This window comes from Labrus bergylta, chromosome 5 (assembly GCF_963930695.1).
Source record: "Labrus bergylta chromosome 5, fLabBer1.1, whole genome shotgun sequence".
Classification (NCBI taxonomy): domain Eukaryota; kingdom Metazoa; phylum Chordata; class Actinopteri; order Labriformes; family Labridae; genus Labrus; species Labrus bergylta.
The window spans coordinates 28244885-28262996 of NC_089199.1; the positions used below are offsets into that span (position 1 = coordinate 28244885).

An 18112-nucleotide genomic window follows, 5' to 3' on the forward strand; every position below is an offset into this window, starting at 1 on the left:
CAGGAAAACTACACTCATATTAAACTGCAGGATATGCTTCAGTTCCGGCGATATGACATGAAAGACATCCTGTTTTTAATCGGTTCTTTATTGATTATGTTGATGTTGTGTTTGAAATGACAGATATTTGCACAAGCCAGTAAAAAGGCACATTTCTGCTTTTGCATGCAAAAATCTGCCAAAGTTGACACATCTGTCACAGAAATGTTACAGTTGCACAATGAATTCTCACTTACCAGAAAGTCTGTGTTCTTAAGCCACCTGGGATTTCGGATCTCAGCCTTCAGGGGTCAGGCCGCCCCTCTCCTCTCCTGATGGGGAGGAAAAAGAGTCCGAAACTTCACCTTCAGCGCTGAGTTCCTGATGTCCGAGTATTGTGGGTCGATTTCTGTTGAAAGAGAACCGCATCGTCAAAACCTTGTGTGAGTTGACTGAGAGAGCCCAGAAGAAAGGAAGACGCCACGTTTTAGATACACTTACGGTGTAGAGTCAGAGTCAGATTCTAGCACAGTGGCTCCCAACCTTTTGACCTTGGAGCCCCCGGCCCCCCCCCCCTCCCAGCACCCACACAAAAAATAGCGACACATTGCTAAATTTTTTTTATACTTTTCATTGATAGCATCCTATCAAAATATGCATACACACTTGTTTTTCCAAAAAGACCTAGTATGATTTAACTTAATATTTGCAAATCTCATATGGACAACCTTGCACGCTGCCTGCCCTGAGATCTCAGATGCCCCACTGGACCCCCTGGTTGGGATTCAATGCTCTACAGTTGACACTCTAAAAGGCCCTTCATACATTATTCTAACCACCTGATTATGCTTTGATTCAGGAAAATGAGCAAAGGTTAAGTTAACATATAGAGACTTCAAAGAGGGTTTGATCACAGCTTAAAGCTCAACTTTACAGACTGCAGCAAACTCAGAGCGGTGCACGACAAACAGCGAAGTCAAAATGTTCCAGTTCACTTCACTGTCTTATTCTTTGCTGACAAAGAGCCTCTACTGCCAGATTAATACAGAGATTTGGACTCGGCTGTCACCCCTTCTCATACTGTGCTTTTAAAATGTTTCCATCAGTTTACTTTGCTTTCATTCAACCACCACCTGACTGACTTTTAGAGAAATTCAAAACAGTCAAACTTCAAGGCCTTCCAAAAAAACACTTATCCTAAGATCACACTGGCAAGAGAACTCTCAAAGATTTTGGTGTGCATGTTTTGGGGCATTGAATGACATATTTCTATTGGAGAGGTCGAAAGACACATTCATACACACACACACACACGCACATTTTTCAAACAATGCTTCCTTGCGCTGCCTCATTAGAGGATGGGCTCTCAGGACTGAAGACACAAAAGCCTGTGCCCTCTTCTCCTTTCCTTCCTCTCTTTCTCTTTTCTCTTGGCCTTTTGATGTCAAGGGTACTGAGCCATAAAAAGTGCATAGTCTGAAGAATAGGCTCATCAGGAGTACACACTCAGTTTTCTAATTTTTTCCTCTTTTTTTTTTTTTATCTTGCTGAGTGTGTGTGTGTGTCTGAGAAGCGAGTACAGAGAGCTACAGCCCCTGATAAGGTGCTGTTGTTCTGTGGTCGCCGGTCACCTCATCACACAAAGAGCAGAGCTGGGAACTCCAGCACTGCGATGGAGCGATAGAGACATCACAAAGACGACATTTTACTCCCCTGTTCCTCTTGGAGTCCAGGGGCTGCCCCACACAGGCCCACCCAGTGTACACACAGACATTCTCACACTTTTATTCACTGTCTGCAGCAAATGAACTGACACCAATGTGTATCATTTGTGTTGTATGATCAAAGTTTGGAATAAACAAATCAAATCAAATCAAAAATCCAAGTGCCAGTTTTTAAAGAAAAGATGGTTTCAGTTTGGGGAACGGCAGCTGGAGTAAATTCAGCCAGATATAGAAATATATATTTCAAATTCATACATCAGGGGTTGTTTTAAATCAGAGGTATCTGTTTGGGATGAATAAAAGTGTTTCTATCAATCATCACACACCCAACAGCTCAGTGTTAAAGGAAGAATGAGCGACATTTCACACATAAATACAGCAGAAATCAAGTATATTCTCTGTAAATGTCTCCCTGAGTCATGACTGTCTACAATGAGTCAGAAGCCTGAGTCCCGCCAGCCGTACTGTTGTTGGAGCTGTGTTTACAACATGTTTACTTGGACGAGACGGCCTTGCATTTACAGTTGTTTTAAAGTCGTCAAGGACTAGAGGAAAGAAGAAAAAACCAAACCAAGTATGAAAAAAAAAAAAGCCTGATTCTCCGCCCATTCGGGTCGCAGAGGCAGCAGGCAAAGTAAGTAAACCTTCCCTCTCCCCATCAACGTTTTCCAGCACCATGGGGGATCCCATGATCCCACTATACCTAGCCGGACGGGATTTATAATCCCTCGAGCGAACTCTGGGTTTACCCCGGGCTCTCCTCCAAGTTGGGTTTGCTCGGAAAAACCTCCAAAGGGAGGCGTCCAGGAGGCATCCTAATCAGAAGCCCAAACCACCTCAACTGAATCTTTTCAATGCGAAGGAGTAGCAAGCTCCAAGCTCCCCCCTAATATCTCAAGATTAAGATCATGTTTGTTTCTGCTGACTGAAATTAAAGTTGCTGCCATGTTTTTTATGTTCATAAAGCTGAAAACCATTTTATTTAACTGTGAGACATTTTTTTTTAAAAGAAACATTGGATTTCGCTAATAACCTTAAAAACAGTAATTTCATTTTCTTCAAAATTATACGGAAATTATTTGGAGTGCAGCCCTGTCCAACGGAGCAGTCTTAAGATTTTGACGTACTTGTCTAACGTAAATGGCAAAACAGTTTTTAAAGGTTTTACAATGACAGAAATATCACTTTGAAGAAAAACACAAGGACTTTTTTAAGTGGTGTCAGAGAGATTGTGAGGAGTGTGTTCAGTAATCGTCCTAGTCAACAGGTGTAAGAGCACCGCGCAGAGTTCACAGCCTCTCCAGACAGCAGGAGGACTGTTGCTGCTTTACTGCAGTGCTTTCAGGCTCAGGTTGTTTGTGGTTTGAAGCAGAATCAGTGTTTCAGTGACAAGAAGACAAGAAACAATATGACAGGATGCGTTATCTTGCTGACAAGACATTGCAGCGCTGATGAAGAAAAAACACTTTTCCTAGCTTGAACACAAAAAAGAGATAAAAAGCTAAACAATATCAAAAGCATTGTTAGAATACTTCTAGTACTTATATGCAGGATGAGCCAAATGATCCAACACACTTTCTTCACCGATGAATCATGTTTTTGGTTGCGGACTGTGTTGAAAGCTATTTTGTTCATTCTGTAGATTCAGAAAAAAAATGTCTAGATCCTGACATAACATCAAGTATGAGAGACAAATACATAATATGTGACAGAAGACGCAATAAATTCAGAACAGCTGTGACTTAAGGCACATTCTCTGATCTCAAACATAAATCATGGTGTCATCTGCATATTGATTGATTTCAACATCATGACCTCATCAAGGGTTTGCGTGTTATCGCATAGAAGTTTGTTGGAAGTCAAAAACTAGATGGCTAAACAAGACAGAAAAGGAGGATATATGCCTAAAAGCTGTATTTGTTTGTCTCCTGACCTTAAGAGACGTTAACCAAAGCTGGGCTCAGAGCTCGAGGTTGATAATATAACAAAGACTGAGGTCTTTTACCTACTTTTTGTAAAGTGTCTTAAGATCAAAAATAATTAGGAACTGGCCCTGTACAAATAAAATGTATTGATTAATGGTCTTGCCATGAGGTTTTGGGGGTTTCTAGGCCTTGACATCACCAGATTCTTTTGTTTAAGACAAACATCAAGTAAGAGAGACAAATAGATAATATGAGACCGCAGACAAAATAGATTCAGAACAACTGTAAAGCAGGGCACATTTTCTGATCTCAAACATAGAGCATGGTGTCATCTGCATAGTGATTGATTTCAACATCATGACATTAAAAAGGGTTTGCGTGTTATCTCATAGAAGGTTGTTGGAAGTCAAAAACTAGATGGCTAAACAAGACAGAAAAGGAGGATAAATACCAAAAAGCTGTTTTTGTTTGTCTCCATCTGTGACCTTAAGAGACATTAACCAAAGCCGGGCTCAGAGCTCGAGGTTCAGCTGACACTGGTCTATGGTATATGAGCCATTAGGACTTGTTTTGGACAGTAAAGTGAAAGATGAATTTTTTCACATTAATGTCTTATGTAGGGGAAAGTCAACAAGAACAGCACTAAAATACCAATAGGATGATAAAATGTTTAAATATGAATATGGTAAGAACGTTACAAAGTCTAATATAAGGACAGAGCGATCAGGGACCGGAGTCCTTTGAAACTGTAGTTAATGTCATTAAATTCAAATTCAGCGTGATGTCAGTGATCCAACAGCAGAAATGTGATACAACAGAAAGAGAACAGAAATCTATTCATTAAACACTCTCCTCATCTTCACATGCTGCTTTCTCAGCCACTGCTTATCTGAGAATTACATTTTTAACCCCATTTTTTTAAACAATTTAATATATGTGCACACTGTTTTTACTCTAAAGGTTATCATGTGTTCTCAAACTTAGATTGAAAAATATATAATCATTGGTAAGATATAATACTTTCTTTTCATAGATCAAGCTACTTGAAATATACAAAAAATGTAATTTATTTTCCTCCACATTGACTGTATATATTTTAACAATGCTTGTTTATTTGCATACGTAATGACCATGCAGTGTCCTCCTATCAAGTATATAACCTGCCGCTAATACATCCACCCTTTTTACTTCTTTATATCCTGAAAGACTTCTTAGTTAAATAAACGTCTGTTGAGTATTATAAAAAAGTTGGAGAGACTTTGACGATGTCTGAAATGGATCAACTCAATATCCACTGGTGCCTTTATATGTTCTTTATCTGATCTATATATTACATGTTAACTATGTTGGCTCTAGTGCACTTCATACCACTCTCTCTCCCTCTCTCCCTCTCTCTCTGTCAAAGGCTTTCTCAATAAGACGTATAAATAGGCTGATGACACAACTGCGCCGTTCACAAAGACATGGAGGAGAAAGAAAAGAGGGGAGAACAGGACTCTGGCTTTAGTCATGGCCGCTTTATTCTTCTGCTTTTCAGAGGCACAGGTTAAAAGGCAGCCTTTTTTTTCTTTTCATGCCCCCCCCCCCCCTTCTCATCCCTCTTTCTCTCCCACTCTCTCCCCCCCCTCTCGTTTTACGAAACAGGTCGGCTATTGTGGCGGCTAGCGAAAGGCTACTGTGGCATTTATCTGAGAGAAGTAGGAGGCGGGGGAGGAGAGTTGGGGGGGTAGGAAGACAAAACACACTCCCAATAAAGAGATAGAACAAGAGAAAGGGAAGAAAGGATGCGTATGAAGGCCACTTTTTTTTTCTTCTTTCTTCACAAAGCCCCCCCCCCCACCCTTTCCACCCCCTTACTCCTTCAGGCTAGCGCAGACAAAAGAAGGCCGGACCTTCACAATGTTCTCTCTCCTTTAGCCCGGCACACTTAATATCCTCACTCCATTCACCGCGGCTTCTTGAGAGCGCCCACGTGTGTGCGATGTATGTGTGTGTTTGCGTGCATGTGAGTTTTATGGAGTTTGTAATGGTGGTGGTGGGGGTCTATGTTTGCTGAGGGTCTTATAGACCAAGGGGCCAGGGCTGCGAGGTGTTACTATGGAAACGCCTTTGAGCAGTAAGGAGCACAACAGGTGATTCTGCTGAGGGCCTGTTCGTTTCAGCACTGAGAAACGGCAGGAGGTCTTTGCTGTGTGTGTGTTTGTTGCTCTGTATATGTGTGTGTGTGTTCATGTGTTTCACAAGTATAGCCGCTTATGCTCCTAACAACTTAGTGCCATTGGTCTTAACCAGCTCCAATAAGCCGGGGATCATGTCTGAAGTTGGCAGCCGACCGCCGTAATGACACGCTGCCTGGCTTTGCGGGCCTCGAACACCTGACTTTGCAGAGCAGATATAATGTGGATGAAGTCTGAAAATGAGTCACAACGTTTAAACTCTGATGGTAAAATATGTTTTAATCCATTGAGTCTTTTACTAATGTTCTTAAGGCTCCAACAAAAGAGATAATCACTCACCAAGAGTCAATGTCACAGGCTAATCATTTCAAATAAAGCCAATCCATGAAGTCGCAAAAAACATAAAAGCAGAGTTAAGAACAATAAAGTAAAGTATAATGTATTATATTATGCAAAATACACCCTCCCATGTTTTTCTAACACTAATGTGTGTCCCTAGTCTGTCTACAAATTCCTTCCTCTCCGTCTTTTGCCTGCTCCACTTTTCAGAAAATGTGTGCTCAAACAGGCCGTTTGGAGATTTTCCCTTTATGACATCACAAAGGGCAGTAACCCCTGCAAAAGGATGCACTGCACCCTCATTTTGAATGTCTGCACCCTCAGTTAAATGGACGCAAAAAATAGGATATACACACATATATATATATATATTTTTTACAATAAGTATGAAGGATTTCAAATGACAACAGTGAGTTTGATCCTGTTTATGATATCCATGATCTGATGGTCATGACAGGTGCACGTGACCTGTCTGATCACTGGGGGACCACACATGCCGGGCCCACAACACCTAGTTTTTTTTTAGTGTGACTCAATGTAGACTGTAATCGACGAAGCTGGAGGCTCATCGGCAGCAGCCGCCATGCTGGAAATCCTGTCTCAGTCTAACTTTCAGTCAACCTAACGACAGGCTGAGAGCTGGAGCTGAGGCGGGTTTTAAGCCTCTTGACAAACCGTTACATCGCGCCCACCTGTCAATCATGTCAGCTACGCGCCAAACTATGGATAACATGTATCGTTTTAAAAATCAAAACGCAGCCATTTAAAAAAAATCTCCCCTTCCTACACTGTGTGCCGGTGATGACAATAACTAATCAGACCTAGTTTTGTTTTTTGAACCAAGCTGTAAACATTAATTAGTTAATTTATGCTGTAAAATCAGCTTTTTTTTTAGCTCTGTTATATATATGACTGGTGTTTCTGGAGCCAGCCTCAAGTGGACACTCGATGTAATGCAGGATTTTTGCACCTTCACATTGGCTTCATTTTTCAAGACCTGGAGGTTGCTGCTTGGGCTGCATCCCCTTTCATATCAGATGCACCCTAAGTCATTTTATTCTAGAACCGGGCATGGCCGAGCTGCACAGGCCATAAAGTGTGCGGGACTTTATCATGGTCTGATGTGTTGAGCATGAGATACTGTCATGATAAGGTGCAGTGCGATGAAAGTTTTCTTCTTTACTGATAAACCGACGTAAAGCGACACCAGTTTGATATTTCTCCCTGACTGGGTGATAAAGATATAGAAAACCTTAAAATGCACCATGAATGATAAGGTCATCATCATATAACAGTTCAAAGAGGTGTCAGTGTACACCTGTTTTATATGTTGCACCTGAGCTGCGAATGTTTGTCAGATTCAAACAAGCACCCAACATATACAAAGCAGACACATAATGGCCTACTGTCACTTTAGATTTCACTGATTTTATAAAGGGAATGCAAATCGTGCCACGGGACTGCTGTTGAGCAAACAAACGCTCTTTGGTCTTTTTGCAAATAACCCTGCAAACATTCACCAACATACACACAGGTATAGAATGGGAGTCTTGTATTAAAAAAAAGAAAAACAACAACGTCAGCTTACTTGTGACAACAGAGCGGTGTTGTTCGGGCCCAGAGGAAAGTCATGTAAATGAACCAGGAAACCACTACGTTATTATCCGTCTGTGCTGTGCTCGTGTATCAAAAGAGAGTTTGTGAATTCTCATGAACAGCGCCGAAATAAACAAATCTGTTGGGAAAAAAAAGGGATGGCAGCGAGCCCATCATGCTTCAATCTTTAGTCACAGTGAACAAAACATTGTCTGTTTGTGCCTTCTTCTCCGAAAGCGATGCAAATCTGTTGGCCGATGCTGAAAAAGTCGTGAAAAGCAGCTGAAAAACTTGTTAATGAACTTTTTGTTAATGTTGTAGTGAAAACTGTCAGACTGTTATCTGACTTCTTAATGTCACGTTCAGACCTTTTTTTTTTTTGTCTCCATCTAAAACTCTTTTGAGATTACAATCCCGTGACAGCACCATAACCGAAGCTCTGTTGTTCTTTTACGTTGATTCCCCGTCATTTTGGCGTCCCAGTGTTTGATTTTCAGGTGTTGCGACAGTAATAATGAGAGGCCCGACGTGTAAACAAAACAGCGGGAGCTTCACATACAAACCCACTCAGACATACATACACACACAGTTCCCAAACTCGCCCCTGTAACCCCTCTGCGTCTACCTCTGATGATGGCCCGACTTGCTCTCACCATGACGCCTCTGTGACATTCAACACCGATGGCGAGACGTTACAGGGGCGGAAAAAACCCCGCCTCGAAATGTTAAGAAACACAGCTGAGCTAAATTACAATTTTTAAAGATTTCAAAATTATAATAATAGGCAAAATATGCCCGAATCAATCCTTTTCTGTTTGTATGGCACCAATGACACATTACAAAAAGAGCCGATCTAGACCGTAGATCCAACACTCATCCATCATGAGCGCTAAGCAACTTTTAGAAAAAATACAGGAGCAAGAAAAAACTGTCTTTAAGAGGCAGAAACCTCGAGCAGAACCAGACTCACAGGGAGAGAGAGAGAGAAAGAGAGGAGAGAGAGAGGAAGAGAGAGACTGAGGGAGAGAGGAGAGAGAGAGAGAGAAAGAGAGAGGGAGAGAGGAGAGAGAGAGAAAGAGAGAGGGAGAGAGGAGAGAGAGAGAAAGAGAGAGGGAGAGAGTGAGGGAGAGAGGAGAGAGAGAGAGAGGAGAGAGAGAGAAAGAGAGAGGGAGAGAGTGAGGGAGACAGGAGAGAGAGAGAAAGAGACGTAGAGACACAGAGAGAGAGAGAGAGAGGGATAGAGAAGGAGAGAGAGAGAGAGAGACGTAGAGGGAGACAGAGAGTGAGGGAGAGAGGAGAGAGAGAGAGAGGAGAGAGAGAGAGAGACGTAGAGACACAGAGAGAGAGAGGGAGAGAAGGAGAGAGAGAAGGAGAGAGAGACAGAGAGAGAGAGAGAGTCGGACAGAGAAAAACTGAGCAACAATTACAGAAATGAATCAGATAGATTTACAGCTACAATACCAGAAATAATGAATAAAGGCTGCGTCTCATTCGCACTAACAACAAAGTTTGATATCAGGCCGATGATTCTAACATGAACATCAGAAACTGTAATGATGATGACACAGGGAGGACTGATATCAGACATTAGTTATTATAGTTGTTCAACATTCATCATAATGATAAAAGATGTGAGGCTGATATTAACAGTTACATTAATGAACTCTATAACAAGACAATTTTAGATTTTTGTTCAGATGCTGCTTAAATGTTCTGAAATCAAATCTTTAACAGCGAGAGCATTCTTTCTTTTTACAAAAGTTTAGACTAGGGGTCATCCGTGTGGACATATATATATATATATATATATATATATATATATATATATATATATAAATAAATATATATATACATAGAAGACTTCACTTAATCATGTAGTTTAAAAAAAGTAGTGAAAATGTCTGAATCTGTTTGAACTGTTTTATTACTAAAGCAGAACTTACAAATAATTAGTAGATTAGTTTTTGAGGTTAAAGGGACATTAAGCGTTCAAATTACTCAAAGAAATTACATTACAGTGCCGCCTCACCTGTGAAAATACTATAAAAAAATGTGCTGTTTCTCTGAATGGATGATACAATTATCTTGTTAAATTGGAAAAACAGATTTTTATTTTTCATAAAAGTTTTCTGGTAATTCCGAGATAATTATCTTGCTAATTCAGAAAAAAATAATGATTGAAATTTCTCAAGAGAGTGCAAGATGCTTCTGTACCTTTACACTGTGCCAATCAAACACATATTGTACGTCTCAAAGACAAAAAACATGTCACGAGTTTAAATTTACTAAACTCAACTTTATTTCGACCTCACTTTACGCACACAGACGATCCAAAGTGCTGAACAGACACACGACAACAATACAAATGTAAGAACAGATAACAAATATGTTCAGTAACACAAAAACCTACAACACTATGAATCCCTGAGCTTCACTGGTTTTAGAAAATTGAGGGATAATTGAGTAGAAATATGTTTTAAGGTGAGTTTTAAAAGTAGCAGAAGTGGGTGAGAAGCGCATGTTGGGAGGTAGAGACTTTTTTTCATTTTGGAAATATTACGTTCATGTTCCCACACTCAGATTTTAACTTAAATTCAGTGTGTTCATGTGCACAATCTTATCAATAACATTTTTAACTATCAATTCAATTACTCTAGTTTAATGAATTTGCTGAGTTATACAGATTTTAGGGATTTGAAGCATTTGAAAAAAGTTCTCCCAAAAATACATTTAAAAAAAAGCAAACCAATTGGATCTTATGCAGCCAGAGAGGAGTGTTACAAATCCAGAGCTTTAAGGGTTAAGAGCCAGATTTCAAAGAGTTTCACAGTCACATATAAACCTGCTCATTCATGTCTTGACTGCTGAACAATACAGGGCCGTTATATGACGAGCAAAAAGGGAACAATGAGACAAAAGAAACCTGCAGTTATGCTTCTTTGACAAACATCAGAATTAAAAAAAAAGAAAAAAAAGACGCATAGTTCCCGACAAAAGCTTCCCACTCAACACTATATTTAATGAAACACACCTTGGTTCTTGTAGGAGCATGCTTTTTTTTTTTTAGCATCGCGTGCTGAATGAAACACATGTACAGTAACGCAGGGCGTGCAAACACAGGAGGAGAAGTTCACAAAACTCAAGTGCTGTTGACTTTTTTTTTTTTTTTTTTTTTTTATCCTAAAGGATTAGAAAGTGTTCAAAAAAAAGAAAAGTGGCATGAGAAAACGCAAGGGCAGCGTTCAAGGATGCTTCCGCTCTTTCTTCACCAAAATCTGATTTACAACAGTAGATAAATGGCCGAGCCGCGGCTGAACGAGCAGGCTTTACTCGCACGTCATTATTATGAGCTTATGACAGCGCTCACGGCTGAGTGAGTGCACACACAAAGCACAGCTGGCTGAATGCACATGCACTTTGCGAGAGAGCAGCTGTGCAGGACCCGAGTGAGATCTTACAAATAGTTACTTAAAATGCCTGCCTTTAATAACACAAAGCTTGAATACTACATTACCGCCGTCACACACACACACACACACACACACACACAAACACAACGAAAATAACATGAACAGCCTGTGAGATATTTAACCTTGTGAGCACAAAATCAAATGACTCTCCCTCTCTCATTATTGAAGTTTTGTTAAAAGAGTTTGCTGCGAGTGAAGCAGGAATCTTACCTTGACGCTGTCTTGTGGGTGTGTATGTGTGTGTGTGTGTCGTTCCTCACAGAGCTGTGTGTGAGTGTGTGTGTGTGCCCATCACTTGTACAGGACTTTATAACCCGCCCAGCGTGTGCGTACAAGTGTGTGTTTCCAAAAAAGTTCTAACAGTCATCCTTTTTCCCTTCCCTCCCTCGATCAAGGCGACAGGTGGAAAGCATCTCTAAAAGACTGACGAGAGGACGTGTTAAGAAAGAACCTTTCCACCTTTGTGTTTCTTCATTTGAGATAAATCCTTAAACAGCTTCATGTTTAACATCTTCGCTCATAACATTTTGCTCTTTCTTGCCCCGTTTAACAAGAAATGTATGAACGTCAACCTCTCAGATTCTCTTTAACCTCACATTAATATCAGTGAATGTTGACCTTGTGATTTGGATATCCAGAACACTTTAGGTAAGGGGTTGGAAGAGGCTGTTACACAATGCAAAAGAGCGCAGAGACCGGCTGCACTATCACGCTCTTATCAAGGATGTAGTGAAGAATTAACCTGAATGATCTCCCTGCTCACATTGTCACCAGTCACAGAACAGAAAGAAGATTAACTCGAGCACACATAAGGCCTCATTTAAAGCATTATGAGTTCATATTGACACCACAGGGCAGCCGGCCGCATCCCAATACTCTCAGAACTGTAAGGCTTCAACTGAGATTTTTCTTTAAGAGTTTCTAAAACACTGTTGTCAGCAAACACTCAGAAAAACGACCAACAGTCCAAAACAGAAAGGTTTAGGTACTCCATCATTTAAGAGGAAGAAAGGGAAAAAGAGTGGACGTATTTATGGTGATCATCATAAAGTTTAAAGTTACATAAAATGATACTACTTTGATTTCTTCTTCTCAACTTCAGAGAGTAGTGAGGGTATAAAAATAAGAGGCCAAAGGGGTCATAAGACACACCGCGATGTGTCGATCACATGAAGTTCAACAAGAAAGATCTGAAAGGTGCAGCGTTCTCTTCCTTTAACGAAGTGCAGAGAACATTAAAAACTATGAGGTTTACACATTTTAACATTTTTAGATTTTAAAAGATGTACAAATGTCTCTCTGTCATACATTTGTCAATGAATATATAGAGGGGTTAGAGGGTGAGGGTCAGGGCAGCCAGACATGAAAGAATCCATCATGTGAGGAGGAAAAAAAAAAATCACTTTGAGGAAAAAGTCTAAATGTCGAGAACAGAAGTGGAAAATAAATAAAATAATGACGCAATAATAAAATATGGAATCAATTGAAATACAATTTTTTCTTTTTCATGCCTACAGTGATAGATGAGCTTCAGACCAGTCGTCTTTTCTTCAGAGATGACTCTACTACGTAACACCTGTTGTATTTAACTGGACTATTTTAAAGGACTTTTTAAATAAGAACTGGTTAAATAAATAAAAAATAGTTAATTTGGCACCAGATCTAGCCTGGGCAAATTGCAATACTATTCATATTTTTTTATTTTATTTTAAGTAGGAATAAACAATAAAAGCCTTTTGATTTATGGCAAATGCACAACAAATTACTGATACAGTAAATATAGCTGCACCTTCATTTTATTTTCTATGTCAATACATCTGTAAACTCTATAGAAATTGTAAAAATCGATGTGAAATCTGAGTCAAATTAAAAGTCTTCATGTGTTTTTATAACAGCAGAAAGTAACAAACCTCACATTAGATTAAGAAGGTGCGGGTGGTTGAACGTACGTCAGGCAGGTTAAAAAAAAGAGGACACACTCAATCAATGTACGAACATTTCAACCTAAATATACTTTCACCTTCTGAAAATTCAAAATTTGGACTTTAAATTTTATTTTGTGGTATTGACAAAGTGTTTGGGTTTATGATAAATGAATTTATATATGACTATGACTCAGGAAATGAGAACATAATCCATTTGTTTAGTGATCAATGTGATCAATCCACACTGACAGTCCCACATTATGAGTCTGCAGGGAGTACATCAGGATTTTCAGACGAGTCTTTGAATGAGCAGTGAAGACGCACGATGAAAGATGTTGATGCTGTCCGCTTCTAAAGTTTCAATCACATCCGTAACGTGTGGATAAAAAACCTCCTCCGTCTCAGTATTAATTAGTCAGTCAGACAGCTGACTGCTTTAAATCTCACAGCTCTTCTGTTTCCACCAAAGGAGACAAAGCAGCCAGAGGGGGTTTGTTTAAAGAGATCATAAGGCTTTCCTGAACCCGCCATTGTTCTCTGTGATTGGCTTGGCCTCACACTGCGCTAAAGCAGAGGCTGAGGTGCACACAGACACACACACACACACAGACACACACACGGGCACAGACATAAAGACACACCATTCTTCTCCATTGTGGTGTTTCCCCATGGACTCCTGGTTCAATGGGATTCAGAAAACAATGTCCAAAAGGATATAGGGGGTCATGAGGCTCTGCTGCCTTATGGAGACATCCGATGTATAAGTCAGTGTTCGCGCACACACACACACACACACACACACACACACACACACACACACACACACACACACTAAGGGTTGTCATGTTGCAGAATTTTAAACTTTACAAAACGAGTAAAAATCAAACAATCTCTCCACCTGTTTCAAACACATGGAAACAAAAATATAAACCATAGGCATCTATTGGGTGACTGAATGTGTATTAATCACCAGATGAAAACAAATCCTGAGTCTAAATTGCAAAAACTACATTGGCGACGTACGGGTGTCTCCTCCTCTGCTCTCTGTCTGTGTGTCCAAGAGAGATAAAAGTAACTTTTGCATCTTTACAGGACGCCGAAACGACACGAGAAACGTCTGTTTTTGCAGCCATGATGTGAGTTTGGATGGACTCAACGGCTTTGTCTGTCTTGTGCAGCAACTTTGGCTTCAAATACGACTGAAGATCTTTAATGGGTTCTTTTAAAGCTCACACTTTTTGATAATTATCCATGATTTAAAAATCTATGACTGTATTATTTTAAAACCTATGTTCTCACTTAAACACCTGCAGATTAAACATTTATATCACAGGACAGGAACAACAATCAGAAGGTTTTAAATGTTGAGGCCAAAAGTGATATTGATTAGGTCAAATAAAAACTCATGCATTGATTATTTTACTTATAAGCCGTGTTGTGACCTACTTAAAAGAAAAACTTTGCATGTCATTTGGCGCATTTCTTTCTGAGTCTCACTGATATTGGATCATCTGCAATGAGGCGATATCGGCTAAGAGGATTGCCGTTGTTGACTCATTGATTGAGCTCTTACTTCTGTTCATTTTTCAGTCACAGCAATGAGCATCCCACTTTCTCAAAATGAATTATCAAAAGAAGCCTGAAGGTCATTCAACAATCCCTTCCCATTCCCGCTGTACTTACTGAATGTATTTCTAAAAAAAAACCCTCAAAGACTCCTCCACCATCTGGACGATTTTTGGGTTTGTACAATTTAAATACAGGAGAAACGTATTTTCTGGCTACAATCCATGTCTGGATGGTTAAAAAAACTAAATAAATGTAACTTTTATTTTTTTAACCATGAAGCAGATGGAATATTTTTTAATATCCAGATGGTTTGAGGAGTCCTTGAAGATTTGGGGAAAACCTTCTAGACCGCACTTAATGTCGTTTAAGATGACTGGATGTTTTGGGTTTTTTTGTGCACGGCTGTGGAGGTAACACACAGGAGACAGGAACAGGTTTGAAACTGAGTCTATTGATAATATAGAACGATGGAGGAATACTGTCGCCTATGTTCCCTTCATTTTAGTTTAGTTTGAAGGTAAACTCAAATCAACGTACAGCCATGTGCACCCCCCCCCCCGGGTCACCTTTGTCTTACATGAACCCGTTCACCTGTGAAGACAAAAACTCAGAACAGAGAAGTGGAAGGGGGAGAGGGGTGAGGGGGGTGAGGGGGTTGAAATGCCGAGCCACTCCTTGAGATTATCCTGTGTGTGTTTAAGTGTGTTTGCGTGTGTCATAGGAAGAGACGAAGAGGTGGTATCGCACACACACACTATCTCACAGGTGATGACAGACAAAACTCTTTGCTTTACATCTTCACTGTGCAGATCAAAGAGCATGATGGGAGAGTGTGGCACGCAAGGCTGCAGGATGTGCAGATGCAAAAAAATAAAAAATAAGAAAAAATACAAATAAAAGAAAGACAGATGAAGAAAAGAAAAAAAAGAAAAGAAAAAGGAGTGGTGGTGGCGGCAGCAGCAGCAGGGGGGGGCGGAGATGGTCGCGAAAAAACGAATAAGGCGAGGAAAGAAGATTGACGGAAAGAAAAGGTCAGGGACTCCCCGCTGACGGACAGCTTTGTATGCAGCCAGCCACTGTAAAGACACACACACACACACACACACACACACACACACACAAATGAAACCCACCACTCCACTGTTCAGCATGACCCATGCTGCGGCAGAGAGTCCACAATCTTTGCATACTCTGAACACTGAGACAGAGACATCACCTCCGGACTGATCCCAGACCTGCAGTGTGTCTTTTTTGAAATCTTTTGCACAAACACAAACTCGACACTGATCCACATGCAGCTACTTTTATTTCTGAACATTTCTGGACACACCTCAGGTTCTACTCGTCTAAATTGCTCCCGTTAGGCCGTTTTTCACTGTATGAACTCCTGACAATTTCCAGAGTTAGCTGTTCAACACAAGCACCTAAACAGAGGGAGACTATCCCTGTAGGACTGGAGGGAGGAAAGGGATCTCAGGAGGCAGCAGCACACAAGTGGAAGGAACAACGCACAAGTGGTGGACGGACGATGCAACAGAGTCCGCTTTACGATGTTATAATGAGACGTTTTTGCCTTCATATCGATGCTTCATGTAGTTCCACACAATCATAATACCGACAAAGAAACAGAGAACATATCGGTGAAGACGAAATATATGCATACAATCTATTGACGTTTGCCAGTTGCAAGATAGAGACGTCACCAGCACACAGTTCTCACATCAGCTCACCCCAAATTCACACTGACGATTCACAAGGACGCTGGCAGGAGAAAAACTCAGTGTAGAAGTGTGAAAATTACAGCTTTTAGTGGTGTGCAAACTTCAGGAGTTTTGTGCAAGAGTGTAAGAAAGTGACTCAAAAATATCAGCAGATATAATTTAGGAGTTTGCTTGACGTTGTTTTGTTTATGTGAAAACTTAATCTCCCCCCCCTTCTCATTGTTCTGAAACTTGACGGAGTGAATTGTTTCAGGAGTGAATTATTCTGCTAAACTCCCAGCTGAAGTGAAAGGGAAGAGGAAGGAGGAGGAGGAGGAGGGGGAGGGGAGGGGGGGTGTTGAAGTCTTGGGAAAACCGTTGACGCCTGTACCTATTCTTGGTGAACCTGCTGATGTTCACTCATTTGCATCTGCCAACAGAAGTGACATCATCACCACCACCGTCCTCCTCCTCATCATCATCATCATCATCCACCATCACTAAATAATGAGTTAGCTGCCAGTGCAGTGCTGTCAGGCTCTCTGGCACATTCAGAGGAGAAAATGAAGATGTCACAGAGAGAGACAGAGAGTGAAAGAGTTGTGGATGGGGGGGGGGAGGAGGGGGGATGTTGATTGTGTTGGATTGAAAAGGAGGAAAGTGAAAATTGGAAGTTCTTGAAGTTTATGGATGGAGGAAAAAAATGTGTGAACGTCCCTTTAAAAAGGTGATAGATCAACACATTCAACAACACCTTCTAACCTGAAGTGAAGGAGGCGTGTGGAAGTTTACAAAAACACACACTTGCGTGACAGCAACACTTTCATGACTTCTACCTTACACATCCTGGCCTGCAACAGGACTAGTAAATAACACGGCTTATTCTTTGACACCGATCACTCACCAGTCCCGGTGCGCCCTGACTGAGCTCCCCACGAGGAAAAACAAATAAAACTTCCCGTCCTCCTCCTCCTCCTCTTTCTCTCCCGCTTTAATTCCTCACCGCGGTCACAGCGCGCTGGTTTGGGAGCCGAGGCTGCCCCCGGCGAGCTCCGTGTGCGGACTTCTCCTCTGCTCCGTGGAGGGGACACGCGGTGGTGGAAGTCGGTGGGTGGGTTGGGTTGGGTGTAAGTAAAGATGAGAGGTTGAATCCTGGTGCGGTGCGTAAATGTTTTGGAGTCGGAGAGCGCTGCCCTCACTCTCTCTCTCTCTCTCTCTCTCTCTCTCTCTCTGTGTGTGTGTGTGTCTCTCTCTCTCTCTCTTACTGACTCCCCGTGACTTTCTGTCTGTCTGCCGCTCTGGTTCCCAAACACTCACCGTCCACTGCGCCCTGCCGCTCACCTCCCACTTAAAGGGAGAGGACTGATTTCAGGTGCTGGCGGAGGAGACGAGGAGAGAGAGAGAGAGAGAGAGAGAGAGAGAGAGCCAAAACAAAACATAAAACGATTAACTGTCTCTGGCTTCTTGTCACGTTAACACACTATTGATCACTATTGACTGATCCACTGAGCTATTTCCTCCTTTCAATCAAAGGATTCATATAACTGTAGAGTTATTTAACATATTTAAAACACGATAAACTACTTGCTATTTCCTCAGAGTTCAATGAATGATTGTTTGCATTAATGCGTAAAAATAGCCTATTATGGATTATCAATACAATCACAACTATGCCATTTTTGTTAAACTTATAAAATAATCAAAACAG

At 40.9% G+C, this 18112-nt stretch overlaps 1 protein-coding gene across 3 annotated transcripts in view; it reads right to left on the reverse strand.

The window, feature by feature from the left end:
• Window positions 1-17700, reverse strand: part of LOC109994164 (SRY-box transcription factor 13) — a 44671-nt gene extending 26971 nt beyond the window's left edge. The window contains exons 1-2 of one of the 3 annotated variants that reach the window (XM_065955359.1): window positions 17408-17700; window positions 237-388 (exon numbers count right to left, since the gene is read on the reverse strand). The gene's annotated coding sequence lies outside the window, so the exon portion shown is untranslated. Of the gene's footprint in view, window positions 1-236; window positions 389-11420; window positions 11501-17308 lie in introns of those variants that run through there. The other 2 variants (XM_065955358.1, XM_065955360.1) reach the window with 2 other exon arrangements.
• Between the last annotated feature and the right edge of the window lie 412 nt (window positions 17701-18112).